The sequence below is a fragment of the Ceratotherium simum genome, chromosome 4 (assembly GCF_057802395.1).
Source record: "Ceratotherium simum simum isolate JZ-2026a chromosome 4, ASM5780239v1, whole genome shotgun sequence".
Taxonomy (NCBI): domain Eukaryota; kingdom Metazoa; phylum Chordata; class Mammalia; order Perissodactyla; family Rhinocerotidae; genus Ceratotherium; species Ceratotherium simum.
This window is the reverse complement of record NC_141903.1, coordinates 40,915,945-40,943,897: the sequence shown is the minus strand read 5'-3', so window position 1 is coordinate 40,943,897 and position 27,953 is coordinate 40,915,945. Positions and strand designations below refer to the sequence as shown.

General features: G+C 38.3%; 1 protein-coding gene across 1 annotated transcript in view; it reads right to left on the bottom strand.

Moving 5' to 3' along the window:
• Window positions 1-27,953, bottom strand: part of CDKL3 (cyclin dependent kinase like 3) — a 117,218-nt gene that overhangs the window by 34,671 nt on the left and 54,594 nt on the right. The window lies entirely within an intron of this gene.

Genomic DNA, 27,953 nt, shown 5'->3' with positions numbered 1-27,953 from the left:
AGCCTACCATCTTATTTATTTTCTATTTATCCTATCAGTTCTTCCTTTTTTCCTCATATGTTGCCTCCCTATGGATAAAATATTTACCATTTTATCTCTACTGTTGGCTTATTAGCTATATTTCTTTGCTTTATGTTTTTTAAGTGCTTGCTCTAGGGTTTCCAATATGCATCTTTAATTTACCACAGCCTACCTTCAGATAGCATTAACGACTACAACAATGTAGTTCGATTTTCTCTGTTTTTTTTTGTGTCATTTTTGTTACATCTTTTGCTGCTGCATATGTTATATAGCCCAAATTACATTGTCATTTTTTACTTAAACTTCTCAGAACATTTTAAAATGAGAAAAATTTCTTTTATCTTAACCCAAGTATTTACAAATTCTGGTGTTCTTCATTCCTTTGTGTAGATCCAAGTTGCCACCTGGTATCATGTTTCTTTTGCCTGCAGAATTTTCTTTCCCATTTTTTTCTAGCACAGATATACTGGTAATGAATGCTTTCAGCTTTTCTTGTTTGAAATGTATTTATTTCACTTTTATTTTTTAAAGATATATCCCCTAGATTTAGACTTCTGGATTGACAGTTATTGTCCTTTCAAAACTTTAAAGATATGGTTCCCTTGTCTTCTGGCTTGAATGGTTTCTGACAAGAAGGCTGCTGAATTTATCTTTGTTCCTCTTTATGGAATGGGTCCTTCTCCCCCTGCTTTTTTCCCCAATATAAACCTGTAAATCCTTTTTTAAAAACCTCGTTAAGATGTAATTCACATGCCATACAATTCACCCAGTTAAAGTGTAAAATTCAACAGATTTTAGTATATTCACAGATATGTTCAACTATCACCACACTCCATTTTAAAACGTTTTCATCACTTCGCAAAACAAACCCTGTACACTTGGCTATCAGTCCCCTACCCCATACCCACATCTAGCCCTAAGCAACAACTAATCTGCTTTTTATCTCTACAGGTTTCCCTGTTCTAGACATTTCATATGAATAGAATCATATAACGTGGTCTTTTGTTAATACCTTATTTCACTTATCAAAGTGTTTTCAAAGATTCATTCATGTTGTAGCATGCATCTGTACTTGATTCCTTTTTATGGCCATATAGTATTCCACTGTATGAATATGCCACATTTTGTGTATCCATTCATCAGTTGATGGACATTTGGGTTGTTTCCACTTTTTTTTTAAATTTTTTGTTTATTGCAGTAACATTGGTTTATAACATTGTATAAATTTCAGGTGTACATGTTATACTTCTATTTCTGCATAGATTACATCATGTTCACCACCCAAATACTAATTACAACCCATCACCACACACATGTGCTAAATTATCCCTTTCGCCCTCCTCCCTCCCCCCTTCCCCTCTGGTAACCACCAATCCAAACTCTGTCTCTATGTGTTTGTTTATTGTTGTTATTATCTACTACTTAATGAAGGAAATCATATGGTATTTGACCTTCTCCCTCTGACTTATTTCACTTTGCATAATACCCTCAATGTCCATCCATGTTGTCACAAATGGCTGGATTTCATCGTTTCCTATGGCTGAGTAGTATTCCATTGTGTATATATACCACATCTTCTTTATCCATTCGTTCCCTTGATGGGCACTTAGGTTGCTTCCAAGTCTTGGCTATTGTGAATAATGCTGCAATGAACACAGGGGTGCATGTATCTTTACGCATTGGTGTTTTCAAGTTCTTTGGATAAATACCCAGCAGTGGAATAGCTGGATCATATGGTAGTTCTATCCTTGATTTTTTGAGGAATCGCCATACTGTTTTCCATAGTGGCTGCACCAGTGTGCACTCCCACCAGCAGTGTATGAGAGTTCTCTTCTCTCCACATCCTCTCCAACACATGTTGTTTCCTGTCTTGTTAATTATAGCCATTCTGACGGGTGTGAGGTGATATCTCATTGTAGTTTTGATTTGCATTTCCCTGATAGTTAATGATTTTGAACATCTTTTCATGTGTCTGTTGGCCATCTGTATATCTTCTTTGGAGAAATGTCTGTTCAGGTCTTTTGCCCATTTTTTAATTGGGTTGTTAGTTTTTTTGTTGTTGAGATGCATGAGTTCTTTATATATTTTGGAGATTAACTCCTTAACAGATGTATGGTTTGCAAATATCTTCTCCCAATTGTTAGGTTCTCTTTTCATTTTGTTGATGGTTTCCTTTGCTGTGCAGAAGCTTTTTAGTTTGATGTAGTCCCATTTGTTTATTTTTTCTATTGTTTCTCTTGCCCCGTCAGACATGGTGCTTGAAAATATGTTGCTAAGACCGATGTTGAAGAGCATACTGCCTATGTTTTCTTCTAGAAGTTTCATAGTTTCAGGTCTTACATTCAAGTCTTTAATCCATTTGGAGTTAATTTTTGTGTATGGTGTAAGGTAAGGGTCTACTTTCATTTTTTTGCATATGGCTATCCAGTTTTCCCAACACCATTTGTTGAAGAGACTTTCTTTTCTCCATTGTATGTTCTTGGCTCCTTTGTCAAAGATGAGCTGTCCATAGATGTGTGGGTTTATTTCTGGGCTTTCGATTCTATTCCATTGATCTGTGTGTCTGTTTTTGTGCCAGTACCATGCTGTTTTGGTTACTATAGCTTTGTAGTATATTTTGAAATCAGGGAGTGTGATACCTCCAGCTTTGTTCTTTTTTCTCAGGATTCCTTTAGCTATTCGGGGTCTTTTGTTGTTCCATATAAATTTTAGGATTCTTTGTTCTATTTCTGTGAAAAATGTTGTTGGAACTTTGATAGGGATTGCATTGAATCTATAGATTGCTTTAGGAAGTATGGACATCTTAACTATGTTAATTCTTCCAATCCAAGGGCACAGAATATCTTTCCATTTCTTTGTGTCTTCTTCAATTTCTTTCAGCAATGTTTTAAAGTTTTTGGTCTACAGATCTTTCACCTCTTTAGTTAGGTTTATTCCTAGGTATTTTATTCTTTTCATTGCAATTGTAAATGGATTGTATTCTTAATTTCTCTTTCTGCTACTTCGTTGTTAGTGTATAGAAATGCAACTGATTTTTGTATGTTGATTTTGTATCCTGCAACTTTACCATATTCGTTTATTACTTCTAACAGTTTTCTGGTGGATTCTTTAGGGTTTTCTATATATAAAATCATGTCATCTGCAAATAGTGACAGTTTCACTTCTTTCTTTCCAATTTGGATCCTTTTTATTTCTTTCTCTTGCCTTATTTCTCTGGCTAGGACTTCCAGTATTATGTTAAATAGGAGTGGTGACAGTGGGCATCCTTGTCTGGTTCCTGTTCTTAGAGGGATAGCTTTCAGTTTTTCACCATTGAGGATGATATTAGCTGTGGGTTTGTCATATATGGCCTTTATTATGTTGAGGTACTTTCCTTCTATACCCATTTTATTCAGAGTTTTTATCATAAATGGATGCTGTATCTTGTCAAATGCTTTCTCTGCATCTATTGAAATGATCATGTGATTTTTATTCTTCATTTTATTAATGTGGCGTATTACGTTGATTGATTTGCGAATGTTGAACCATCCCTGCATACCTGGAATAAATCCCACTTGATCATGGTGTATAATCTTCTTTTTAATGTATTGTTGTATGCGATTTGCTAGTATTTTGTTGAGGATTTTTGCATCGATGTTCATCAGTGATATTGGCCTGTAATTTTCTTTTTTTGAGTTGTCCTTGTCTGGTTTTGGTATCAGGGTAATGTCGGCTTCATAGAATGAGTTAGCGAGCTTCTGCCACTCCTCAATTTTTTGGAAGAGTTTGAGAAGGATAGGTATTAAGTCTTCTTTGAATGTTTGGTAGAATTCACCAGGGAAGCCGTCTGGTCCTGGACTTTTATTTTTGGGGAGGTTAGTGATTACTGTTTCGATCTCCTTACTGGTGATTGGTCTATTCAAATTCTCTACTTCTTCTTGATCCAGTTATGGAAGGTTATATGATTCTAAGAATTTATCCATTTCTTCCAGATTGTCGAATTGGTTGGCATATAGCTTTTCATAGTATTCTCTTATAATCTTTTATATTTCTGAGGTGTCTGTTGTAATTTCTCCTCTTTCATTTCTGATTTTACTTATTTGTGCCTTCTCTCTTTTTTTCTTGGTGAGTCTAGCTAAAGGTTTGTCAATTTTGTTTATCTTTTAAAAGAACCAGCTCTTGGTTTCATTAATTTTTTCTATCGTTTTTTTAGTCTCTATTTCATTTATTTCTGCTCTGATTTTTATTATTTCCCTTCTTCTACTGATTTTGGGCTTTGTTTGTTCTTCTTTTTCCAGTTCCTTTAGGTGTATTGTTAGATTGTTTATTTGAGATTGTTCTTGTTTGTTGAGATAGGCCTGTATTGCAATAAACTTCCCTCTTAGAACCGCTTTTGCTGTATCCCATAAATTCTGGCATGTCGTATTTTCATTTTCATTTGTCTCCAGGTATTTTTTGATTTCTTCATTGACCCAGTCATTGTTCAGTAGCATTTTGTTTAATCTCCACGTATTTGTGGCTTTTCTGATTTTCTTCCTATAGGTGATGTCTAGTTTCATACCGTTGTGGTCAGAAAAGACGCTTGGTATTATTTCAATCTTCTTAAATTTATGGAGACGTGTTTTGTGGCCTAATATGTGATCAATCCTGGAGAATGTTCCATGTGCATTTGAAAAGAACGTGTATTCTTCAGTTTTTGGATGGAATGCTCTGTATATATCTACTAGGTCCATCTGTTCTAGTGTGTCATTTAAGGCCAATGTTTCCTTATTGATCTTCTGTTTGGATGATCTATCCATTGGTGTAAGTGGAGTGTTAAAGTCCCCTACTATTATTGTGTTACTGTCTATTTCTGTTTTTATGTCTGTTAATAATTGCTTTATATATTTAGGTGCACCTACATTGGGTGCGTAGATATTTACAAGTGTTATATCCTTTGTTGGATTGTTCCCTTGATCATTATGTAATGCCCTTCTTTGTCTCTTTTTACAGTTTTTGTTTTAAAGTCTATTTTGTCTGATATGAGTACTGCTACCGCAGCTTTCTTTTCATTGCCATTTGCGTGGAGTATCTTTTTCCATCTCTTCACTTTCAGTTTGTGAGTGTCTTTAGGTCGGAAATGTGTCTCTTGTATGCAGCATATATAGGGGTCTTGTTTTTTTATCCAATCAGCCACCCTATGCCTTTTAATTGGGGCATTTAGTCCATTGACGTTTAAAGTAGCTATTGATAAGTATGTACTCACTGCCATTTTTTAACTTTTTTTTCTCAGTGTTTTAGTAGTCCTTCTCTGTTCCTTTCTTCTTCTATACAGAATTGATGGTCTCTTTAGTTTGACCTCTGTCTGAAAGCTCTACTCTTTAACTCCCCTCCTCCCTGCTTTTATGTTTTTGATATCATATCTAACCTCTTTTTTGTGCATTTGTATCCATTGCCCTCTTATCATGGAAATAGATAACTTTTCCTATTTGTGGTCTTCTCTTTTCCTCTTAAATCAGTCCCTTTAACATTTCTTGTAGCACTGGTTTCTTGGTGACAAACTCCTTTAATTTTTGCTTGTCTGGGAAATTTTTTATCTCTCCTTCCATTTTGAATGATAATCATGCTGGGTAGAGTATTCCTGGCTGTAAGTTTTTTCCTTTTAGCACTTTAAATATATCGTGCCACTCTCTTCTAGCCTGTAAGGTTTCTGCTGAGAAGTTAGCTGATAGCCTTATGGGGTTTCCTTTGTATGTAACTTGACTTTCTCTTGCGGCTTTTAGGATTCTCTCTTTATCTTTAATTCTAGACATTTTGATTATGATGTGTCTTGGTGTGGGCCTCTTTGGGTTTATCTTGTTTGGGGCTCTCTGTGCTTCCTGTACCTGGATGTCTATTTCCTTCCTTAGGTTAGGGAAGTTTTCATCTATTATTTCTTGAAATAGATTCTCTGTCCCTTTGTCTCGCTCTTCTCCTTCCGGGACACCTATAACACAGATGTTAGTGCGCTTGATGTTGTCCCAGAGGTCCCTTAGACTGTCCTCACTCTTTTTAATTCTTTTCTCTTTTACCTGTTCAGCTTGGGTAATTTCTTCTAGTCTTTCGTCCAGCTTTCAGATCCATTCTTCTGTATCCTCTACTCTGCTTTTGAGTCCCTCTAGTGAATTTTTCATTTCCAGTATTGTATTCTTCATTTTTTTTTTAATTTTATTTATTTATTTTTTCCCCCAAAGCCCCGGTAGATAGTTGTATGTCATAGCTGCACATCCTTCTAGTTGCTGCATGTGGGACGTGGCCTCAGCATGGCCAGAGAAGCGGTGCGTCAGAGCGAACCCGGGATCCAAACCCAGGCCGCCAGCAGTGGAGCGCACACACTTAACCGCTAAGCCACGGGGCTGGCCCTGTATTCTTCATTTCTGATTGGTTCTTTTTTATATCTTCCATTTCTTTGTTGACATTCTCACTGAGTTCATCTATTCTTCTCCCCACATCAGTGAGCACCCTTAACACTCTTTGTTTGAACTCTCTTTCGGGTAGGTTGCTCATTTCTGTTTCACTTAGTTCCTTTTCTGGGGTTCTGTCCTGTTCCCTTACTTGGAATGTATTCCTTTGCCTCCTCATTTTGCCTCTTTCCCTGTGCCTGTGTCTACGTATTAGGTAGGTCAGCTATGTCTCCTGCTCTTGGATAGGTGATCTTATATAAGTGATGCCTTAGGAGGCCTGCCGTATGCTGCCCTCAGTTCTCAATGTTCCAGGGGTGACCCCTATGTGGGCTACATGTGTTCTTCTGTTGTGGCCTGTTTGCTCTCCCTGTAGGCGCCCAGGGAGGCTGAGTTATGCTCCTGGCCAGCTGTTGTAATGCTCAGCTGCTTGTAGTTGTTGTGGGCCCTTCAGTCTCTTTTATCAGGTGTGGGGAGCCCCAGTACAGTTGGCTGCAAGTTCTAATACCACATTTGTGTTGCAGTATTTCTTTTAAGTGAGTAGGCCCCCAGAGTGGCTGGTTGTTAGGCTCAGGGCCTTACAATTGCTATAAGCCTCCAGCCTTTAGGTCTCTTGTCAGCTCTCTGAGGATTGCAGCTGGGTGGCGCTGGCCTCAGGCACGGAAGCACCCAATTGTTTCAGGCTTTGGAACGTGGGGCAAACCCCCTATGTGGGTCTTTGAGAAGCACATGTCTTCTGCAGCTGACAAGCCCTGCCGCCCACAGGTCCACACACAGTCAACACTGTCCTGCCCTGTGTGCGTGCCCCAACCTCCCGAAGTGGCCCCAGTGTCTCCATGGCGGGAGCCCCACACACTCCACCACCGCCCCACACTCTCCACCCACTCCTTGTGCACGCCCTGCCCCACTGAAGTTGGCTCAGTTGCCAGGCTGCAGAGAATCCAGTCACCAATCTATGCAGGCTCACAAGTTGCCTGATGTCTTGTTGTTGGGTGGGGCCAGTCTATAGGGTGGGCTGCCTGCCCTGGCTGAGCTGGATTAAATTGGTGCTCTAGTGGGTGGGGCAGACCCTCAGCCAGTAGGCCTCAGGGACAACTCCAATGGCGTCTGTGTCAGCACGCCCACACCAGGCCACAACAATGGCCACCGCCAATGTCCCAGTCCCTGGAGAGGTCTCACCTCTCACCGAGATGCACTCAGGGCCTATTAGGTGAGCTTCTTTTAACCAAAGCACTGTGCACCTTTCTTGCTGGTGATATTAGGTTGCTTTCTGAAACAGGTGAGTTTGTGCATGGGCCCTTTAAGAGGCAGTTTTAATTTCTTTGTGAACCAGCTTTTCTAGAGTTACTCCCCAATGTTTTAGTAGCAGGCAAAGTCAGATATTATGCCACTCGTCTCAATTGTGCTGGGTCCACAAAATGCCCACAGTGGGGGTGCACCCGGCTCAGGGTTCTGCTCCTCCAGGGATGGCTGTGTACCTGTGGGCTGCTCCCGGGCGGCCGTGAGGCGCTGTGGCTTGTGAAGGCAGCGTTTTTTCTCTCCAGAAGGGAGTTTCTGCCTCTTCTACCTCAATTAGGATTGTCCGTTGTTGCAGGAGTTCCTCTTATCCAGTTTTCAGTTCTGTCTCAGGGGTAATTTTTCCACTAGTAGTTGTAAATTGGCTGTGTCCATGGGAGGAGGTGAGTTCAGAGTCTGCCTATGCCGCCATCTTGACCTAGGTCCCACCTCCACTTTTTGACTATTGTTAATAACACTCCTATAAACATTTGTGTACAAATTTCTGCATGTATAGATATGTTCTCATTTCTCTTGGGTATACACCTAGGAGTAGAAGTGCTGAGTCATATGGCAACTCTGTGTTTATTCATTTGAGGAAATGCTAGACTGTTTTCCCAAGTATTTGCATCATTTTACATTCCCACCAGCAGAGTATGAGGATTAAATTTCTCCACATCCTCACTAACACTTGTTATTATCTGACTTTTAGATTCTAGTCATCCTAATGGGTGTGGAATGATATCTCATTGGAGGTTTCATTTGCATTTCCCTGATGACTACTGCTGTTAAGCATATTTTAATGTGTTTATTAGCCATTTTATATCTTCCTTGGAGAAATATCTGTTCAGATCTTGTCTTAGTCAGCTCAGACTGCCATAACAAAATACCATAGACTACGTGGCTTAAACAACAGAAATTTATTTCTCAGAGTTCTGGAGGCTGGAAGCCCAAGATCAGGGAGCTAGCATGGTTGTGTTGTGATGAGGACTCTCTTCCTGGCTTACAGACAGCCACCTTCTCACTGTGCCCTTCCATGGCCTTTCTTCAGTTCATGTACATGGGAGGAGAGAGAGAGATCTCTCTTCTGGTATCTTTTTTATGGTGTATCTCTGATGTCTCTTCTTAAAAGCACAGTAATCCTATTGGATCATGGGCCTAACTTTATGACCTCATTTAACCTTCATTACTTCCATAGAGGCCCTATCTCCAATACAGTCACATTGGGGGTTAAGACTTCAACATATGAATTCTAGTGGAGACATAATTCATTCTATAGCATATCCTTTGCCCATTTTTAAAATTGGCTTATTTGTCTCTGTATTATTGAGTTATAAGAGTTCTTTATATATTCTGGATACTAGTACCTTATGTTATGAGAGGTTCGGGGATTCGATCGGAGACGTAAAAGACACTTTCCACTCCAAACAAATGGACTGAAGGTATATTTTATTATATAGAGGATAGTAAAGGTGACAGTCTGCAAACAGATCCAAATAGGTCAAATATTAAGAGGGAAAAAACATCAGCCCGACTGGAAAGGGAAAACACCCACATCGGCTGAAGAGAAAGGACACAAATCAACCAGAAAGAGAAACACCAGGTTAACCGAAAAGAGAACACATCAAATCAATTACTTTATATCAAATCAATTACTTCACATCAAATCAGTTACTCACAACATCCACGCCCCACTGCCGGGAGAGCTCTGTCAATCGACGCGGCTGGGCAAGGATCACACGTCCTGGGCAAGGTGTCCCTTCCACAGGTGGAACTCTCACCGGGGCTCAGTTTCCAGCAGTTTTTATACCATCAGTAATTTTCAGAGTAAGCAATTACAGAGTTTGCAGAGCAAGCATTTAGTGTTCCCATGCATAAAATGGTTATCAGTGGCGTATGTGCACTGAGCCCCCTGGCTAACGTCCCAGCCCAGTAGTTGTGTACGTGCATTGTTCTCTTTGGTTATCGTCTCAGCCCGGCACAGATGGCCAGTCCATTCCGGGCTACGACGCTCCAAGAGCCTTGAAATGTTACAACTTGCAACTCTCTCCGTGGGAGAAAGGCCAGTTCCTGGGAAAAGGCCAGTTCCCACCACACAGAAAGCAGCTTTGTATTTCTTTTTTGTGCTGGTGGCTGTAGGTCAATGGAGCGGCCAAACATGGCTGTACTCATGTCAAGACACCTTACCACATATATGATTTGCAAATATTTTTTCCCATTCTGTGGGTTGTTTTTCTCTGCTTTTAAATTTTCTCCATATCCCTACATATTAATAATATCTTTTTATTTTCTGTATTTTTGATGCTTTGGCATCTTGAGGTCTTGCTGACCCTGCAGGGACTGCCCCTCCTAGGGCTAGCCAATTCCTAGAGATAGTAAAGAACTCACCTGTAAGCATGCCTGTCATATGCAAATCATCAATCCTGAGTCCATACCCCAACTATCTCCCTTATCACGGCCTTACACTCTAGGTCTTACACTATTCCCCTGCCCTAATCACCCCTGGGCCAGGTATGAGACAACTAAGAAGAGCCTCTAGACCCCAGAGCCTGCTGAAATTATTCAAATGAGCCAATCCTAAGACTGCTTACCCTGCTCATACATTTCTTCCTGTGGAAACCACAAAAATGGCTCTTTCCCAGGTTTTCCCCTCACTGCCTCTGCTTCCTGACCAATCCTGGAGTTTCCCCATGTAGCATGGAGTGCCTCCTTCTCTTGAGATCTGTGAGTATACAAACTATCTTTTCAATGACAATTGTCTCCTAATCTGTTGGCCTGACCATACCTGAATAATATAGCCTGGTTTTTAGCAATTTGATTATTATGTGCCTTGGTAGAATTTTCTTTGTGTTTATCCTGGTTAGGGTTCATTGACCTTCCTGGATCTGAGGATTTATAGTTTTCATCTCATTTGAAACATTTCAGCCATTAATTTTTCAAATATTTTTTTCTGCCCCTTCCTCGCTCTCCTCTATTTCTGGGAATACAATTACATGTATGTCAGACTGATTAAACTGTCCCACAGTCACTTTGTTTTTATTTCAATTTTGTTCCATTTTATTTCAATCTTTCTCTATGCTTCAATTTGGATGGTTTCTATTGCTATGGCTTAAGGACACTGATATATTCTTCTACAGCATCTAATCTGCTTTGGACTCAATTCAGTGAATTTTTATTTCACTTTAGATATTGTATTTTTTAGCTCTAGAAATTCCATTTGGACCTTTTTTTATATTCCATTTTTTTCTCATTATGTTCATGTTGTCCTTTAAATACTTGAACATTTTATAATAGCTGTCCAAAGTCCTTTTATGCTAATCCATCATCATTTATCTCTTTCTATTGACTGATTTTTTATTTTCATTATGGCCACATTTTTCTGGGTTGTTTTCAAGTTTAGTAATTTTAGTTTGAATGGCAGGCATTGTGACCATTACATGGTTGAGTGTTAGGATTTTTTTTTTTAATTTTCCTTTAAAGAGATTGAAGTTTGTTTTGACAGGCAATTGAGTTACTTGCAGCTTGGTCTGTTAGAGCTTGTTTTTAAGCTTATAAAAGCAGATCTAAATTGGCTTTTATTCTAAGGCTAGTTTAGCCCTACTACTAAGGTGTGATCTTCCTGGGATCTCTACTGAATGTGCTGGTTATTCAGCAAGATCTTCCCCCATTGGCTGTCGGAAACTTGAGTCTCTCCTAGCCTTGTGTGATCTCTAAGAATTATTCAGCTTATAGCTCCCTGGCAGATATTCTTTGACTGGCCTTGTAAATTTCACCCTATACATGCCTTGCCAGTCTGGGTACTCCAAGAAACAAATGACAAGAAGGGGGGTTGACATATAAGAGATTTATTGAAGTAAGTGTCTGTAAGGAAAAATGGAAAGGGAGCCAGGGGTAGCTAAGAGAGTCGTAAAATTGTAATGTAGGGCTGACCCTTGTAAAGGAGAGAGGAATGAAAATAAGATTGAGTGTAAGACATTTAGACTGCACTGCAGTTCTAAGGAAGTTTGGGAAGCTGATGGGGAATTCTCAAGCCAAAGTCTCCCATCAAAGAAGTCCTGCATTTCTCAGGATTGGGTCTGCCTCATATCGCTGATGAACTCAGTTATTAGCTAAGATTAGCATGTGGGAAGTGTGGCTTTAGTGCAAATGTGGTGCTGGATTTCAGAGTGCAGCAGCTGGGGCCACTAGTCAATTGTGCTCTCCTCAGTCAGAGATCCAAGAGGTACATTTTTGTGGCCACCAGAGATTCACCCTCTGCACCACATAAATCTACTTCTCACAATTTGGAGAGAGGCTACTCCATAATTCCTGTTATCCTTTCTTCCATAGAGGAAACTCACAAGATCGAAAACAATGACATGAACTACAGCCCTCATCACTGCAGTTGATCTCAGGGCTGTAACTGGTACTCATCCTCCTCCATGATTCATTCTGAATTTTCCTCACCTACAGCTATCATTTTGGCAGGTCTTGGTGGCTTACCAAGTAGGGTGACCCCAACCTATATTCCTGGGCAGTCTGAACCCTTGGTAATCATACCCTTCTCAGTCAGAAGTTGCTACATGTGTCCATTCACAGTTACAGTAGTGTAAGGGAGTACCAAGAGGCACTCAAATGGATAACCCGGGTTTAACACATATCCCACCTTGCCCCCTTCATTTAACAGCAGTCCTACCTTCTCTTGCCAATTACCCATACCAAAAATATGGTGACTCCTCTTCTTGCCCACTAGTCCCTGGGCACAAAGAATCCAAAATTCTATGGTGGCAACTGTAATTTTTAGTTCCTTGGGACCCTTGTAGTCACCTCTAGCAAGAGTGTGCCCCTTTTGGAGACCAGGAACTCCAATTCTGCCAAAGCCCAGGGTTGCAGGGATGGGAAGTACAAAATTCCAAAGTAGGTCGTTGGAAGTGATGATAAGTGGAGCTGCTCTTCCTTCCATCCATGGATTTTGGTTCCCAGGTCCATGGGGATATAGCACTCTGTAAATGTCTCTGATTTAATGCATATTCTGTATCCCAAAGGATAGCACATCATCCTTTTATAAGATTGCCTCTGACCTGTCACTTCAGCTGCCCCTTATAAATGTTGGTCCAGTGTTCTGTGAGGCTTGCTGCTTTAGGATGGTACTGCATGTGATACTACCAGTGAATCCCATGGTTATGGGATCACTCCTACACCTCCTTCAATGTGAAGTGGTTGGATGCTATGCTGTATGTATTTTCATGCTTGTGGATCAAGTATTCTGTAAGCACCAGCCTACTGAGAATTTGCAGGCAGGGAAGTATAGCCATACTCAGAATAGGTATCTATCTCTGTGAAGATGAAACCCGAGCCCTTCAAGGATGGAAAGAGCCTGATATACTTGACTTGCCACCAAGTAGCCGGTCGGTCTCCTCAAGGAATAATGCCACGTCAGGGGCTCAGCATTGGTCTCTGTTGCTGTAGTTTTCAGTATACAAGTCTTGCACCTCCTTTCACCACGGCATTCTTAATGGCCTTGGTGAATGATGTGTCCCCTGCGTCCTCCCATGGAACATTATTCTCTGGTTGGTCTTCTGGTCTAACTTAATACATTTATTCTAGCATGCCCACTTCCCCTACCTCTTTATTCCTTCCTCTACCATCTTTAAGGCACTTATACTTCCCCGAGTGTTGGCCATAGTTTTTTCCAGGCTTCTAAGAACCACCCCAGCAATGAATATGCCATATCGCCTAATGTCCTTGCTAGTGTGTTAAATCTCATGTCTTGAGAAAGTGTCCCCAAGTCAATTAATTCTTACTATGTAGGCTTACATTCCAGTCCCTCTGATCTAACACCCTAAAAATCTTTTCCTGGGGGTATTTCCTTGGCTCCTGCTGATAAGCTAGCTAATTCATGCAACTCTTTTGGTTAAGATCAATTACATTCCCTGCAGTTGGAGATCTAAGAGGTGCATTTTCATGGCTGCCACACATGCACAGATTAGTGTTCAGCCAAAGGTTGGAGGGGAACCCAAGCAGATTTCTAAGCTCCTTCTCTACATATCCTTCTCTTGTCTAGTACTCTGCCTTGCAAATTCTAGCCACCTTGGCCTTTCCAAGCTTACATCCCTACCTCATCAACCCAGCAAAACTGCCAGGCTCTCTTGAGTCACCACCACCCTGTGCTGTGATCCAGAAATTGTAGAAAGCCTGCGTGATCATAGTGATTGCTTTGTTCATTTTCTTTCTATCAAGGATTACAGTCCCGGGCTTCCTGTTGCCCAATATCTAAGACAGTTGTTTCATATATTGTTTTCCATTATCTTAGCAATTGACTACAATAAAGCATGTCAGAGTTTAATACAAATTACTACTTTCACTACCTCTCTGATAATGCTGACTATAAGGAAGGCTAGGAAAAGTAGTTTTTATTCCAGGCATTCATGTGCTCAGTTAAAAATCAGGGATTTTATTACAAAAGAAGAAGCAGAGAACAGACATTGGGAGATGACTGTTAATCTGCCTCAGTATTCCAGATTTACAGCTATTTTCTCTTGGTCCTTGGAAGACATTTCCCAACTGTCTTCTGACTTCCATTGTGCTGTTGAGAAGTCAGCTATTATTCTATCTGTCATTCATTTATAGTGATCAGTCTTTTTCTCTGACTGCTTTTAATTTTTTCACTTCTTTGGTGTTCTGTTCTTTTATGATAATGTGTCTGAGAGTGGGTTTCATTTTAGTTATTCTTAGGATTCACTGGGATTCTTGAAGCTGAGGAATCCTGTTTTTTATCACTTCTGGAAAATTATCAGCTATTATTTCTTTGAATATTGCCCTTCCTCATTCTTTCTATTTCTTACTTTTGGAATCCTAATTAGTCATATGTTAGACTTTCTCAAACTTCATCCATGTCTCAATTTCTATTTTACCTTTTCCACTTCTTTGTCTCCCTAGGCTATAATCTGGGTAATTTCTCTACATCTATTTTTCAGTTCACTAATTCTTTCTTCAGCTCTATCTAATTTACTATTTGACCAATCCACTAGGATTCTAATTTAATTATTACATTTTTATTTCTAGATGTTACATTTAGTTCTTTTTCCAGACCTATCTGTTTATTTTTGATAGTCCCTTATTTTTTAATCATACAGTCAATATTCTCTTTATTTCTTTATATATAGTAAATACAGCTTTGTATATTATATAACTGACAGGTTTAATTTATAAAGTCTTTGCAGGTTTGATTCTGTTTGCTGTTTCTGTGAACTCTAATCCCTGTTGGTTTATTTCTTTGTGTGTTTGTAACTTTTAATAGTTAATTCATGTTCACAAGAAATTTATATGCGGAAATTCCTTAAGACTCTAGTTTAAAGTGCATCCCTCCAAAGAGGATTTGTGTTTGTTTCTGCAAGGCACATGGCTTCACTACTTATCCAACAGCACTTTAAAATACATTCTAATCTTGGGTTTTTTGAATCACACACGTAGTGCAAATTCTGATACGAAACCTACGTGAAGGATGGTTATAAATTCTCAGGGGAAAGGTTGTTGGGCTTTTTTCTATCCAGAGCCAAGGAAAACACAGACAATTTTCTCTTTGAGGAGTAAATTTTGTCTAATTCACTCTTAACTAAGGGTATCTCTTTTGAAGTACTCACCTTTATGTGTAGTTTCCAATACAACTTCCCACCTTGCTTAGGTTCTAGAATTTATCTCCTTTTACCTGAGTGACCTGCTAAAACCAATGCTCTAAACCACCAGTAACTTTTGGCCTTTGATGAGAAGTTTTATAATTAGAATTTTTCAGGACATCCAGCACATATATTGTCAGATATCTAGTATATATATTGCCAGAAATGAAAAAGTAGATTTGCTTTTGATCTAAGAAGGCTGAAACTTCAGAAAAGCTTCAACTACACCTTCCTAAAGGCAAACAGAATTATGAGTGCTCTGAAGTTTTAAATAGGAACTGCAGCATGACACCACTAACTCCCATCCCAAGATTTCTTCTAACAAGCTTGTTCAGTAACATCCATGCCTCAGATTCTTACTGATAATTTTTAACATCATTCATTGATTTTTCAGCAAGTCTCCAAACTACAAAGGTCACTTTGAATTTAAATTATTTGTTCCATAAATACTAAGGTACATAATTATATAAAGGCACTGGGGATGGGGTGGTAAAGATACAGAGACATAAATTAAAAGGTAACTAGCATCACAAAGCAGGATATGAAACATATAATATTTGTTTATATATAATATAAGCAACAAAAAATGGGAGTCTAGAGGAAAAATAGATCACCTTCATGGAAAGAGTCCCAATCACACAAGAGAGGCTACATAAACTTAAGCATGAAAAATTAATACAATGTGGGAGGATCAAAATATGTTAGAAGGAATGAATCAAGTAGACCTGATGCCTGAATGGCTATAGATATATAGAAACTGAAAAAAATCAAGTTGATGCCAAGTTTCAAGCCAGGGAAAACCATGGTAACACTTTTAGAAACAAGAAAATCTAGAAGAGAAGGGAATGATGGTTTGGGGAGAAATTAATCCAGTTTAGATAGGTAAGGTTGAAGAAATAGCAAAATGATAAAGTGGAAATATTAGCAAACATGTGGAGACAGTGTCAGTGGCAGAGCTACAGATCTTGGAGTAATACCCTCAAATACCCTCAGAGGTGGTAGTCAAGCTATAAGAGCAGCACTTCTCTCAAGGAAGCAGGGAAGAGTGGAGGGCTTAAGAACTGAACTTCAGAGGGTGCTGACAGGGAAACAGATGGGAAGATAAATTATCAGCAGAGCAGAAAAGTGTTTAGAGGTGAGAAGAAAACAATGATGTGACAAAAAAGATAAAGTGTTTCAAGAAGGAAAAGATAATTCATGATGTCAAATGTGACAGAAAACCAGGGAAAATAAGGACTTAAAGAAAGTCATTGAATTTGACAATTAGGAGATAATTGGTGCCCATCAAAAGCAAGGTTTTATTACTGTGGTGAAAACAGAAGCCAGACTCAATATTTAATGGATCACATTTTAATTTTATTCTTCAAAGTGTTAAATGCATCAGAATGCTTCCTATCACTGTGACTATATTCTATGTTCCTTCTTCCAAATAAAAGGAAATGAGTGCCACAGCAGCAACCCACTGAGCTACCAGTTGTAACCCCTTCCACTTATAACAACTCCACCTGGTCAAAGGACTGGAGCCAGGACTCCAATCATCTCATGGATGTCTACCCAATAGATTTCAAAACTCGACGCAGTTGATTGCCAATGCAGCTGCCACTGCCTCTGCCATAACCAGCTTCTCTGCATGACTTTTCATGGCCACAGAGAACCAAGTAATGGCAATCTTATCAGCAGAGGTGATAAGATTGGCTTCTTCCGCCAAGAAGCCAACGTAGGCCCCTCCCTTGTATAGGCTCCTTCCAAGGCCATGAGAACAGCCCTAGAAATTTTGTAACTGCAATTTTGTATTCTTTTTCTCAAAAAAGGCTCTCAAATTTAAAAGGATCAGGCTGCATAAAACCTGGATCTCCCAGTAACTCACCCTCTCAACACCCTAACACAACGATGTTCGTAACATCACCTTACCTGCTCCACTAATGTGCAAAGACTCTGAGAAAATCCAATGTAGCCTCTAAAGAAAAAAGTTGGGAACTGCTAGTCTAGAGTTGGTTTTCCAGGATGGAACAGAACTACAATACTAATATCTTCCTCTGACATGGCATAACTCTGAGTCTGCAGAGATTAATTTTCCTCCTAACCACAAAAGGAGATATGTTATACAGTTCTCTTTTAAAACTTTAAATGCCACGTTTATTCTTATATTTAATGGACAATTTAATATCCGCAGAGCAGACATTTGAGGGATCTGTCACCCATGCCAACTTCATATCCAAACAAGTGGAGACCAACACACACAGACAACCTCAGAATTACACAGGCAGTATGCAACAAGAGTAGAGGGCACTATTTTAGACCTAATTTATCACCAAAGGGAATGAAATCAGGATAAACTCAGACAACTTGGACAATAAAACTAAAATTAAAACAATAATTCTGCATCTTTGAAGGAGACTCCAAAAGCCCTGTAAACAACTAAATTTCATCAGTGCAAACCCACTATGCCCAGTGTGTATTAAACCTTACCTCAGTAAGCCCTCACAGTACCTCCAAGAGATAAGCTCTTCCTGTCCACACTTTTGAACTGGGAAAACTGAGGCAACAAAATACCACATACATACTCCTCAGTGAAGAAGTGCTAAAGGCCCTGATTCTAATTCAGGAAATCTGATACTGATCTGGACTCTCCTATACTACATGGCTTTTAATAAAAATTGAATGTTCATTCAATAAATATTTTTAAAAAGAAAGAAGCCCCAGGAGGTTATAGGTATAGTTTCAATAAATATTCTGATATCACCAGATATTCTGTTTGGAGGATAGAAACTAAAGGAACCAATTTTCCAAACTCAAATCTATCGAAAAGCAATCCAAGGAAGACTATTGATGGCAGAATTATTCCATAATCAATCTTGTTTTTAAAGTTTTTCATGAGGCATCAGATGCTTTAAACATTGTCATAATACTGTTCAATGTAATAATTAGTAGCCACAAAGAAATTACTCAGAGATGCCCAAGAGATGCTGCCTGAAATGTATATAAATAATCTAGGGCTTGGTTTAAAATGTCTTAAGACTTTGGAATCATCCATTTGAGGAAACCCAATTCCTAGCATGCGTTTTTATTGCATCTCTCTTCTAGGAGAGCAAAAAGCATTGATTCAGAGCAAAAACCATTGCTGTATTGCATTACATACATGCTGTATGTAAAAGCATCTTCATACATTAGTTTAGTCCAACAGGGGACCAAACGGCTTGTCCTCTGTTAGACCAGGGCAGAGACTGGCTCCAGGTCCTGAAAATGCTGGACCCTGAGCTCCCTTTGGAGGAAGTTAGGACTATCTGACTTCAAAGAGAACTTCAGAATCTTTACTCCTTGGCAAGAGAGGCAGATAGACTATGTAATAGCTACTGGATACCTGCAATCTATATTCTGCTAGTAAATGAAAGCTAATTGTGAAGAGGAAGAACCTTAACCCCAAGTCAGTTTGAAAGTCAATCTGAGGCAAACTTCATTTCATTTACCTCCTTGAGTTACATATTTCACAGGATCATTTATTCTTTCAATGCCATACATATCCATCCAATTAAGCAAAGAAATCATTTCACTTATTCTAAACCAAGAGAGCTGAGAGAGAGAGAGACCGGAATAACATTGAGACAGTACTCACACAATTTCTCACTCTATAGCAAGCACCAAGTGTACAAATTTAGGACTTCCCTGGTCTCCTGACACACAGTGGCTAAAGAAACAGAAATGTGGTGACTTTGGGTGGAGAATCTTAAAATCTGACCCATATACTGTAACTCACTTTGCAGAGCATTGTTTCATTTAACCCTTTCACTTGCTATATCTGAATTTCCTTGTCTCCTTCCTCTTTCTAATTTTTGAGAAACAATTTTTATAACTTATCTGAGATTCCTCCAAATTCTGTTCCTAACATGGATCCTTCTCTGTTATCTCTATATGTCATTAAGTTTCAATTCATTCATTAAAATATTGTTAAGTTCACCTAATCTCCCTCACCTTTAAACTCCATACTGAATCATTGCTACTCATTCATTGTTCAGCCACTTGAACAATTAATATCAGCATGCTACAGAGAGCACATTCTACCCCACTAATGAAATTGTCCCATATTTTATTCTTATTCGTTTTTTTCACGTGATGACTATGTAGGCTGCTTAATAAATTCATTTATTCACTCACAAAGCAAATGCTAATGACTGCCAAGATATACTAGGCACTATTCCAGGCATTGAAAATACAGCAAGGAACAAAACACTAAATCCCTGTCCTTGTGTAGTTCATATTTTAGTGGAGGGAGACCACTAATAAATAAAATAAATAAGTAAAATAAATAGCTTATCAGATAGGGAAATACTATATGAAAGAGTAAAACAGAAAAGGGGAATAGGAATGGGGAAAGTTGTAATTTTAAGTGAAGTGGTAGAGAAAGCTTCATATATGAGTAAAAACCAGTAAGGAGGCTGTCCTGAACAACAGGAAGGAGGTGAAGGAGAGAATCACGCAGTCTGGGGAAAGATATTCCTAAGAAGAGAAAACAGCAGAAACAAAGGTTGTGAGGCAGGAGCACAGCAAGGAACAGCAAGGAGGTCAGTGGGCCTGAAACTGAATAAGCAATAGGGAGAGAAGTAGCAAACAGAGTCAAAGAGGTGGCAGAAGCATACCTGTGTAGGGCTGTGTAGGTTACCCTAATGTAAAAGCCTAATGGCTTTTACTCTGAGAGAAGCGAGAAGCATTGGGGGTTTTGAGCAGAGTAGTGACTTCATCTGATTTCAGTTTTATTAAGAACACCCAGGCAGTGAGCTGATAAGAGACTGAAGGTTGAACAAGGGTGAAAGCAGGGAGATCAGTTAGGAGACTACTGCAAAATCCAGGCAAGAAATGTTGTAAATAGCAGTAGAGGGGTAAAAAATAGTCAAACCCTGGAAATACTTTGAAGGTAGAGCTGAAAGGATGTGGGGTATGAGAGAAAGAGAGAAGTAAAGGATTACTCCAAAATCTTTCCCCTGAGCAATCAGAAGAATGGAGTTGCCCTGAACTAAGATGAGGAAAACATGGAGGAGCAGGAGGAAGCGGGGAAAAGACCAGAACCTTAATTTTGGACATGTTAAGTTTGAGATACCTATTATATGTTTCAGCAGAGCTCTTGAATGGGCAATTGGAAATCTGAGTCTGGAGTCTAAGGGTTAAGTCTAGGCTGGAGAGAGAGAGAATTGGCAGTCATTAGTATATAAATGGTAGTTAAGGCTATGAATCTGGATGAGCTCACCAAGGAAGTGTAGACAGAAAATAGGTCTAAGAACCCAGCCCAAATCTTATTGATTACTTGAACTACAAAACCATTATATCTCTCGCTGTCCCTTTGTTTACAGGGCGCATTAAGCTATTATTAAGAGAAACTAACCAGATAAAATAAATTCATATTGATTATTATCTACTGTTCCTCCAGATGATTGTAAATCAACTGTCTGGTGAGTCTTTCTGGGTCTTCAGGTTTCAAAACTGAGGTGAACAAATTTGTTCTTTTTTTGCCAATGACATTTTAAGGAAAGGTGGTATGTCTGCCCCCTGAGAGATTTCCCAAAGAACAACTCATAAGTAATCAATAACAACTATTTCTTAGCAATCCTAGAATGAGTGACAATATATTAGACAACTCTGAATAGAACACAGCTTTAAGAACATTTTAACGAGTTTTGTCCTCTTCTCTTTTAGTTTGACTTCATCCCACCCATCAAAAGTGCATACTTCTATTGTGTGACCTCAGGATTACTTTTTCAGAAAAGAGGAAAAATCATTATAATTCTCTGCCTTTACAGAGTCATCAGTTATCAGCCTTCCCTACCCCTGTGGGAGGAGAAGGTAGGCAGATAGGAAGTTAGTAGGAGAGTCGGATATTTTATTTGTTTCTATCTTTTTGCCTTTTATTCAAATGAAAAGAATGCTTTGTTGTCGTCTTGTATCATCTTGTATCTTATGGCTCCCACATCACCTAAGATTTCTTGATCATGTCCCTATTCAATTCCGCTAGTTGTTTTAGTAACCTGGCCCAATTTCCATTCAGGGCCCTTTAGTTTACACTTTGGGCAGCTGTATGATTTCACATGTAGCTAATCTGCCCTCTTCTTGGCATTCCTATGTACTGACATAGTTTGTTCCTGTTTATAAGACTATGTGTTTAAAAAGTATGACTTTCTTAACCTCGAATTTGATGAAAACGTTGACTCTCCAGCAGCAGTCTACCATATTTGTGGCTTTAATAGGCACTGAAACTACACTGTAAACTATTGTAACTCAGGCCCTGGAAATCCAACTCCATGGGCATAATGAAAGGGCTGCAGGAATGGAATAGAAATAATTTAAACACATAAATAAGGACTATATCTTCTTTCAAAGATTCTCTGAGCTTTATCCTCCTAATGTCATCATGTTCTAGCCACCATGGGACTTTTTCAGTTTTGATGTAACTCATTATTTCAACTATTTGCTCAAAAAAAAAAAGTGCTTAGTAACAAATATTTACAAGACAGAGTCATATGTGGAAAATGAAAACAAGATCAGAAATACAACTCAAACACACTTGCCTGTCTAATACCTTTTGACAAGTATTATCTGCCAATAAACTATCCATCCCACCAACTAGGTCCATTGCTGTAGTTTCATTGGCAAACTTCATACTTTCATACTCTGAACTTTCATACTATTGGCAAAGAGTTCACAGAATAAATGATCATTACAATAAGCAGAATAAGAACAACAACAACAACAAAAGTATGAGCAAGTCCCTATTTATATAATGAGGAGAAAAATTCCTGTCCACATATCCATATCCTTAGGGATGGTCTTAAACTAAAAGAGCAGACAATCGATCAAGGACATTTTATATAAGATAGAGCTATAACTTTTGACAATGACTTTAACAGTTCTTTAAAATTCTTAAGATAAATATCAGTATGTTATTCAATAGATCTTCCTTATTCACAATAGTGACTAGATCTCCACTTCCACAAGACTTTAACTGAACTTCTAGTTCCAACCACGATGGAGTAACAGGTATTGTTTTTACCTTAAACAAAGATAAAACTGGGCAAAACATATAAAACAACTGTTGTCAGATACTGGATAGCAGATAAGGGTCAATTTCACCCAAAATACAATAGCCCTAAATATATATGCACCTAATAACAAAGCTTCAAAATAACAAACAAAGATTCAATATAACAACTATTAATAGAAATGAAAAGAGAAACAGACAAATTTACAATTATATTCCCACAAATATTCCTCCCTCAGCAATGGATAATGAATGAAAATCAGCAAAGATATGAGATCTAAATACGCTATCAACCAACTTGACCTAATTGCCATTTATAGAACATAGCACTCAACTTCAGCAAAGTACACATTCTTTTCAAGTGTAAATACAACATTCACTAAGGTAGACCATAGGCTGGGACACAAGACAAGTCTCAACGGATTTAGAAGGACTGAAATAATACAGAGTATATTCTCTGACCACAATGGAATTAAATTAAAAATCGATAACAGTAAGATATTTGGAACAACTTTAAATAGTTGATAATTGAACAACACATTTCTAAAAAAATAGATCAAAGAAGAAATGAAAAGGAAAATTGGGAAATATTTTTAACTAACTGATATAACATCATTTAAATTTGTGGATGCAGCTAAGAGGGAAATTTAATGCTTATATTAGAAAAGAAGAAAAGTCTCAAGTCAATGACCTCAGCTCCACCTTCAGAAGTTAGAAAAAGAAGAGTAAATGGAAAAACTGTTTCCTCTATTCATAACACTTCTGACACAAGCTACCTGGAGTTAGTACAGACCCCACAGGTTAAGGGCTCAGTCCCATAAGACTGACCCCCACTTCAGACTCCAATCGCAAGTCTGGGCCTCCTGTACTTCTAACCAACTGGCTATTAATTGAGAGTTCCCACACCCTCTCCTCAGGTTTGACAATTTGCTAGAATGGCTCACAGAACTCAGGAAAGTGCTTTACATACTATTATCAGTTTATTATAAAGGATACAACTAAGGAACAGCCAAATGGAAGAGCTGTATAGGGCAAGGTACGTGGGAAGGGGTGCAGAGCTTCCATGCCTTCTCTGGGTGCACTACTCTCCTATGACCTCGGGTGTTCACCAACTCAGAAGCTCTCCAAACCCCTTCGTTTAGGGTTTTTATGGAGGTTCCATTACATAAACATGATTGATTAAATCATTGGCTGTTGATGATGAACTCAATCTCCAGCCCTTCTTGTCTCCCCAGAGGTCAGGGCATAGGGCTAAAAGTTCCAACCCTCTAATCACATGATTGGTTCCTCTGGTAACCAGCCCCCATCTTCTAAGAGTCACTTCATTAGCATAAACTCAGGTATGATTGAAAGGGACTTATTGTGAATAACAAAAGATGCTCCTCTCATCCCTATCAGTCAGGAAATTATACGGGTTTTAGGAGCTCTGGGCCAGGAACAGGGGATAAAGACCAAATATATATATTTCTTATTATAACACAAAGAGCAAATTAAACCCAAAACAAATAGAGGAAAGAAATAATAAAGACAAGAGCATAAATCAATAAAATAGGAAACAAACAATGGAAATAATCAATCAAACCAAAAGCTGTTTTTTTGAAAAAATTAGTAAAATTGATAAACCTCTAGCTAGATTTACCAAGGGAAAAAAAAAAATAGAAAACACAAATTACCGATACAAGAAATGACAAAGGGGACATGACCATAGATCTCACCAACTTTTAAATGATAACAAGGGAAAATGATAAACAATGTTCAGCCAGTAAAATCAGCAACATTAATGGAGTAGATAATAAATTCCTTGGAAGTGGCAAATTACCAAAACTGACACAAGAAGAAATAACAAGGCTAGACATCTCTATATTTATTTTTAAAATTTAAGAAAATTTAATTTGCATATTAAAATCTTTCCACAAAGAAGACCCCGGGCCCTGTTGGCTTCATTAGTGGTTTCTAACAAACATTTAAGGAAGAAATAAAATCAATCCTACACAAATTCTTTCAGAAAACAGAGGAGAGGAACACTTCCCAACTCATTTTATGAAGGAACATAACACTGATACCAAAACCAGACAAGGACAATATAAGAAAAAAAAGGCACTAAAATCCCTAATTAACGTAGATGCCAAAACCCTTAATAAAATGCTAACCAACCAAATACAATACAATACATAAAAAACATCAAGTGGAGGGCTGGCCCCGTGGCTTGGCGGTTAAGTGCGCTCGCTCCGCTGCTGGCGGCCGGGGTTCCGATCCTGGGCGTGCATCCACGCACCGCTTCTCCGGCCATGCTGAGGCCGCATCCCACATAAAGCAACTAGAAGGATGTGCAGCTATGACATACAACTATCTACTGGGGCTTTGGGGGAAAAAATAAATAAATAAATAAACATCATTCTTAAAAAAAAAAAGATCAAGTGGAGTTTAATTTTAGGAATGTAGGGTTGATTTAACATTCAAACATCAATTATCTAATTCACATTAACAGAATAAAGGAGGAAAATCATAAGAACGTCACAGTAGAAACAGGAAAAGCATTTAACAAAATTTAACACCTCTTCATGGTAAGGACACTCAGCAAACAGTTCTATTTCAAAGGAATCTTCATCAATCTAATAAAGGTCATCTACATAAAACCTACAACTAACATCATACTTAATGGGAAAAGGCTGAATGTTTTCCCTCCGGTATAGGAAAAAGGGGAGGATGCCCACTCTCACTACTTCTGTTAGACATTATCACACATCCTAGTCAGTACAAAAAGGCAAGAAAAAGTAATAAAAGGCATAAACACTGGAAAAGAAGAAGTAAAACTATTTTGATCTGCAGATGTTATGATTGCTTATATATAAAATCCTAAGGAATATACAAAAAAGGAAGGAAGGAAGGAAGTAGCAGAAAGAGAAGTAGCAGAAAGAGAAATTCAGAATACCATCCCATTTACAATTGCAACAAAAAGAATAAAATACCTAGGAATAAACTTAACCAAAGAGGTGAAAGATCTGTACACCGAAAACTATAAAACATTTCTGAAAGAAATTGAAGAAGACACAAAGAAATGGAAAGATATTCCGTGCTCTTGGATTGGAAGAATTAACATAGTTAAGATGTCCATACTTCCTAAAGCCATCTATAGATTCAATGCAATCCCTATCAAAGTTCCAACAACATTTTTCACAGAAATAGAACAAAGAATCCTAAAATTTATATGGAACAACAAAAGACCCCGAATAGCTAAAGGAATCCTGAGAAAAAAGAACAAAGCTGGAGGTATCACACTCCCTGATTTCAAAATATACTACAAAGCTATAGTAACCAAAACAGCATGGTACTGGCACAAAAACAGACACACAGATCAATGGAATAGAATCGAAAGCCCAGAAATAAACCCACACATCTATGGACAGCTAATCTTTGACAAAAGAGCCAAGAACATACAATGGGGAAAAGAAAGTCTCCTCAACAAATGGTGTTGGGAAAACTGGATAGCCACATGCAAAAAAATGAAAGTAGACCCTTACCTTACACCATACACAAAAATTAACTCCAAATGGATTAAAGATTTGAATGTAAGACCTGAAACTATGAAACTTCTAGCAGAAAACATAGGCAGTACGCTCTTCGACATCGGTCTTAGCAACATCTTTTCAAACACCACATCTGACCGGGCAAGAGAAACAATAGAAAAAATAAATAAATGGGACTACATCAAACTAAAAAGCTTCTGCACAGCAAAGGAAACCATCAACAAAACAAAAAGACAACCTAACAATTGGGAGAAGATATTTGCAAACCATACTTCTGATAAGGGCTTAATCTCCAAAATATATAAAGAACTCATGCATCTCAACAACAACAAAACTACCAACCCAATTAAAAAATGGGCAAAGGACCTGAACAGACATTTCTCCAAAGAAGATATACAGATGGCCAACAGACACATGAAAAGATGTTCAAAATCACTAACTATCAGGGAAATGCAAATCAAAACTACAATGAGATATCACCTCACGCCCGTCAGAATGGCTATAATTAACAAGACAGGAAACAACATGTGTTGGAGAGGATGTGGAGAGAAGGGAACTCGCATACACTGCTGGTGGGAGTGCAAACTGGTGCAGCCACTATGGAAAACAGTATGGAGATTCCTCAAAAAAGCAAGGATAGAACTACCATATGATCCAGCTATTCCACTGTTGGGTATTTATCCAAAGAACTTGAAAACACCAATTTGCAAAGGTACATGCACCCCTGTGTTCATTGCAGCGTTATTCACAATAGCCAAGACTTGGAAGCAACCTAAGTGCCCATCAAGGGATGAATGGATAAAGAAGCTGTGGTATATATACACAATGGAATACTACTCAGCCATAAGAAACGATGAAATCCAGCCATTTGTGACAACGTGGATGGACATTGAGGGTATAATGCAAAGTGAAATAAGTCAGAGGGAGAAGGTCAAATACTGTATGATTTCCTTCGTTAAGTAGTAGATAATAACAACAATAAACAAGCACATAGGGACAGAGATTGGATTGGTGGTTACCAGAGGGGAAGGGGGGAGGGAGGAGGGTGAAAGGGATAATTCGGTACATATGTGTGGTGATGGGTTGTAATTAGTATTTTGCTGGTGAACATGATGTAATCCATGCAGAAATAGAAGTACAATGATGTACACCTGAAATTTTTACAATGTTATAAACCAATGTTACTGCAATAAACAAAAAATTAAAAAAAAAAAAAACAAAAAAACAAAAAAGGAAGGAAGGAAGGAACAAATGAATAAACGAAGGAACGAAGGAAGGAAGCCTACTAGAACTAATAAGTGAATTTAGCAAGGTCTGAATATAAGATCAATACAGAAAAACAAATTGTACCTATGTACACTAGCAACAACCAACTAGAAGATGATATTAAAAAAATACCATTTATATAGCATCAAAAAACAAAACACATAGGAATAATTTTAATGAATGATATATAAGATTGCTATAAAATATTACAGAAAGAAATTAAAGAAGATCTAGATAAATAGAGAGTTTATACCATGCTTGTGGATTGGAACACTCAATATTAGGGTATTCATTCTCCTCCAATTGATGTATAGATTTAACACAATCCCAATCAAAATCCCAGTAGGCATTTTTGTAGAAATTAAAAAAAATGGACAATCCTTTGATATTGATGTAAGAATCAACAAATATATAAATGCAACAGACAATGGGCCGACTTATATCTGTGGAACCTACCACAAGGAACAACTCTTAACTTCCTTAGAGGAGATCAGTTGCTAAAGCTAACAGGGAGTCTGTTACAGAGGTCTATCATGTATAATAACCTCAGCTATTAATTCTAATCAATCTTTTAATGAGATGCAAAGAGATTACAATATTGTAATAATGAAATTATATTTTCCTTTGTTTTCTTTTTTTTTTTTTTTTTTTTGTTAGGGAGATCAGCCCTGAGCTAACATCCGTGCTAATCCTCCTCTTTTTGCTGAGGAAGACCGCCTCTGAGCTAACATCCATTGCCAATCCTCCTCCTTTTTTTCTTCCCCAAAGCCCCAGTAGATAGTTATGT